A 5017-nucleotide genomic window follows, 5' to 3' on the forward strand; every position below is an offset into this window, starting at 1 on the left:
CTGTGGACCATTGGTGGTTCCCATGCCTGAGGTGTACTAAAACCCCTGGTGGTGTTCGTACCCCATTCTGCCCTCAGCCTGGTACGAGGTCTGGCCGCCCTAGGTGTAGTACCCGTAGGCCTCCTCGAAACTCATTTGTGCTGTGTCTAGGTGAGGCTGAGCTGAGGCATCCGGTAAAGGTGCATTGTGTGATGGTCCGTCTTCCTGGGAAGCACGGGCCTATCATGAAGCACTTGGCTGGTGGGAAGTTCCTGCCTGGCAGGATGTGCCTGCCTGACGGAAAACTCCTGCCTGCTGTGTTGTGCCACCTTCAGCCAACTTTGTGTCACCCCGAGTTCTACCATGTGTTATGGGACCAGCTGTGCTGTGGCGTGCTGGTTCCTTCTTTTTCATCTAGAGGGTCAGACGTTTCACGGAATAGAGTGAGAGTTTCGTGCATGGCAGATCAAACTCTTTCTCATACCCATGATAGCACATAAACACCGAGTTCCCGGGACCTTCATGCATCATGTGAGCGTGAACAAATTGGTCCAGACCGATGAAGGTCCGGTACTCATCCGTCACGGGCAGATATGTGACTTGTGCATTCTCCAAAACACCGACATACCGCGCAATGCGGGTGACCAGTGAGGTTATGTCGATGGGAGACTTACACGTGATCATTTTCTACCAATGCGCGGCCATGCCCATGACAGGTGAGTAGCGAATCTTCTTTGCTATAGCGAATAGGCACATGAGCTCCGAGGAGCTACACAGCCTGAGGTCTGCTCGGGAAAAGACTACCATATCAAGGTACTTGGCTAGGACTCTCAGAGTTGGATTATGGATATAGAAACAATGTTGTTTTTACTAGTTACTGTTTCATCTGAGATTTGATTCCACCAGGCACTACGGTCATAATCACGTTCTTCGGGTAAAGCAGTAGCCTCTAAGGTGCATTTCTTACTAAAGCCCAGTGCATTACTAAAGTCTCTAATTGGCATTTCAAAGAACTCATTGAAAAAGTGAAAGTGGATTTTAGTTTCTTTTCCAACGGTTTCAACATACAGTGTTGTCAAGAATTACATGGTAAGAAGGTGCGAACCTAGTTCAGTGATGTTGGCAAAGCACGACCATCCCGCGGCTGTGAATGCGCGGTTCATGTTCTGGCGGAGTCCCGTCATCATGAGGAATTCTATATCGAACCGCTTGGCGTGGCCGTACGACTGCCTCTTCAGCAGCTCGAGGGCATCCCGACCGTAGTCAGAACTCTGATTTTGAGGTGGGGCCTCGGGATAGCTGGAGAGGCAGGGGCATCCTCCTCTTCTTCCAGGGATTGTGACGGTCGGCGGACTGAGTCCCCCGACATGTCCCCGAGAGGCTGATGACGCTAGCGAACTCCGGGATCGGGATGACAAGCCGAGCTTCTTCACCTTGTTCTGGATGTTCCCCCAGATCGACATGACTCCTACAAAAAGTTATTGACAAGAATATGCAAGGAAAATACTAGGAGAGGTCAGCGGTTAGTCGTTCTTGTGGGGACTAATCCATCACAAAATGTTCTTCGTTCAGTGCCTTGATTTATTCAACGGGAAATATTTTTTTGTGATTTTCGTTTATTGGAAAGAATTACTAGTAATTTTATTTGGTTGGTGTTGAACTAATTCCAGCACTACTACCATGTTTTAGTCGAGCTAGAACTTGAGTACTTGACTTAATTAACTCACAAGAGCTTCATTAAGTTTGAATACTCAGAGGGAAGATGAGAGAAAATGTGCTCAGGGAAGTGACCTGCGTACTCAAAACGATGGTGCGAAGATGAGCGACGGCGTGGTGGCTTTTATAGGCGCATGGCAGAGCTAGGCCGGCTGGCCTGCGATGTGCCAGGAGGCACTTCCCGTGGCCGTTCTTCCTCCACGTCGATGCCTAGGCAGTTGACCTACAGGTGCTCATGCTCTGGTTGGCGATGACACAACGGGAGCGGTGGAGAGGCGCCGGGAGGCCATGATGAGGCCGGCCGGCCTGCCCCCCTCTGCACGATGAGTGTGGCCACTTTGCTTTGCTCCCACGAGCACTCATGCCTCTGGTTCCTGCTGCCCCCTGACAAAAGGAGAAAAGGTGGGGCCGGCCGGCCTACACTTTGGCTGATTTTTTTATGCAATCTTAATTGATGCAGAATTAAAATTCAAATATTGGTTCAAAAATTTTAAGCATGCCATGATGTAGAAAGAAAAACGATGCAAGAAATTGAAACTATCCTATATGCAAGTGCAAGGATAGATACGAACCATGGTTCTCATGGCGAGAGCTCGGGTTTTAAGTCCAGAGCAGGACTCTCCATACCTCGGGTCTTGTTGTCATCGCCGGATGGAGTTCCTGACGAAGACACTTTTCCCCAAACTCTCTACGAAGGATTCTTCGTCTTGCATTCCTGTAGTTATGCACCTTGATCTCCTTGTCGATTCTTAGTTGTTCTAAGAGCTTAGCAAGGATATCGATTGTAGGGGTTGATGCCTTCTCCTGCTCTTTCTCAGATTTCCTCCGGGTAAAAGTTCTGACCTGGGAACATTGTTCAACCTTCGGTTTGAAGGCGAACTTCTCCATCTACCGATTGATATTGAGTTGGATCTCTCTAGCTCCCACATCAATTTGTGCATTTGCGGTACTCAAGAATGGCCTCCCCAAAATGAGAGGGGTCTTGGCGCCGACTTCCATGTCGAGGACGACAAAATCTACGGGAATGAAGAAGTTCTGGATTTTTACTGGGATGTTCTCCGCAATTCCCGCGGGATAACGGACCGATTGATCTGCTAGCTGCAAGCACATGGTAGTAGGAGAAAGCTCATGATAATTTAGTTTATCGTAAACTACCTTAGGCATGACGTTGACGCTTGCTCCCAGATTGCAAAGAGCATGCAAAAAGTGTTGGCTCCCAATTGAACATGTGATTGTGGGGCATCCTGGATCCTTCTTCTTCTCCAGGAGAGGATCGAGTATAGCTGCGCTACACTCCTCTGTGAGTTGCACAACCTCGGTGGTGGTCAGGTTTCTCTTGTTCCCAAGAATATCCTTGATATACTTGGCATAGGTCGGGACCTGCATTGCATCAAGAAGCGATATATTGACATACAACTTCTTTATTACCTCGACGAACTTGCCGAATTGTTCGTCGGCCACCCGCTTCCTTATCCGTTCTGAAAATGGTATGGCATTAGTGTCATGAAACTCCTATGAGGTTCTAGGGGGTTCCACGGTTTCCTCCTGGGCAGTAGTTGTGTCGGACTCTTCGGCCTCTTCCTGATCTTCGTCTCTAGCAGACATATTGCTAGCGGGTACGGCTTTTCGCCGAGATCCTGCATCTTTGGGATATGGTGGCTCCTGCTTGGACTTACCTGTCCGTGTAGTTACCGCACTAAAATTTTCCTTTGGTCCGGTTGCCCAGGGAGTTTTACTGAGTTATTGTTAGGACAAGATGAGGCTAGTTGAGCTACTTGAGTTTCTATCATTTTGTTGAAGCTCAACTAGTTTTTAATAATAGAGTTCAAACCCTCTAGTTGTCTGGCCAAAGATTCTAAGGTCTTGTCATAAGCAAGAAATTTCTTACTAATATTGTCATTAATCTGCTTCTGGCCATAAACTAGGTCTTTTAAAGTATGTAGAAAAATGTTATTAAAATTCATACCTTGCTGTTGACCTGAGTTGTTGGAGTTGTTCGCTCCAACGAAATGTGCTTCCTCCTGGGTGATCAGGCAAGAGTTTCCCATGTGTCCAGTTTCTCCACAAGTCTCGCATGTCATGCGAGAGTCCATAACCTAGTTGGCCTCCTGGTGTGGAGACTCTAGTCTCTTCATGAGAAGGTCCATCTTGGCAGCAAGCATATCAACACTGTCGATATGATGAATTCCCTTATGGGTCTGCTGCTGCCCTTCACCCTTCCCACTCTAGTTGGAAGCAATCTTCACTACTAGCGCTTTCGCTGCGTTGACGCTAAGCGAAAGGAAGGAACCACCTGATGTGGTTCAGGCCATGGAAGAAGCTCTAAATAATCAGCCATTCTTCCATGCCGTGGTGGGGGCATGCTGCAATGTATTCTTGGAATCTCTCCCAAGCTTCCAGAATAGCTTCATTTGGATGCTATTGAAATCCAGAGATTTTGCTCCGGAGGGCATTGGTTTTGCCCACCGGGAAGTACTTTGTCAGTAATGCATTGGAGCAGGTATCCCATGTGGTGAAGTCTGCCTTATTGGTGTAGAACCACGTCTTCTCCTTGCCTAGCAAGGAGAATGGGAACAACTGAAGAAGAACATTATCCATTGTCGTACCTCTGGGGTTGATAGTACATCTCATTTCCAGGAAATTCTAGAGGTGAGCGTTGGCATCTTCAGATGCCTTTCCACATAATGGGCTTGCTTGAACCATGTTCACCAGTCCCGATTTGAGCTCAAAGCCATCATTTCCTTGGTCATTGTTCAGTCCAGTAGGGATGTGACTGCTGGACGGGGGCGAGTAATGCTTGAGAGTCTTGGCCATGGGTGGTGCTGAAATGGGTAAACGAGGGTTCCAAGTGGGTTTCTTCTGGGGTGGGATGACGCGACGTCTCATAACTCACCCAATCATCTGAGAATTCGGATCGAAGTTGGATGGTAGATCAAAACCGGTCATGCACTGCTCTGCATCGATAAAACGAGAAAGAGAGCAATGGTAAGCCTGCAAAAACTAGCGGTGATAGAACAATATAGTTTATCACTCAATTATACGATAACTTTAGCCAATTGCTTCCCCGGCAACAGTGCCAGAAATGCTTGTTGGTGTCTCTTATGCTCAATCTGCAGGCGCACAGAATCACAAGTGTAGCACTTCACCATGGAGTATTCTGGGATATCGTGAAATCCTCTAGGAATCACTATGGTAAAGTGTATCGTAAATTGCAGTGGCACCCTTTACTGAATCTATCGACCGACTAATCCAGCAGGGGTAAGCCAGATAACGAGTAAGGATAAATGGACAGTCTATGACCGTTTGACACACAAGAGATTCT

At 47.7% G+C, this 5017-nt stretch overlaps 1 non-coding gene across 1 annotated transcript; it reads left to right on the plus strand.

The window, feature by feature from the left end:
* The first annotated feature begins 4039 nt into the window (after nucleotides 1-4039).
* Nucleotides 4040-4146, plus strand: LOC120668295. The gene has a single exon (XR_005672388.1). It is a non-coding gene; the product is annotated as a small nucleolar RNA R71 (small nucleolar RNA).
* Nucleotides 4147-5017: the final 871 nt, after the last annotated feature.

Source organism: Panicum virgatum, chromosome 3N (assembly GCF_016808335.1).
Source record: "Panicum virgatum strain AP13 chromosome 3N, P.virgatum_v5, whole genome shotgun sequence".
NCBI lineage: Eukaryota > Viridiplantae > Streptophyta > Magnoliopsida > Poales > Poaceae > Panicum > Panicum virgatum.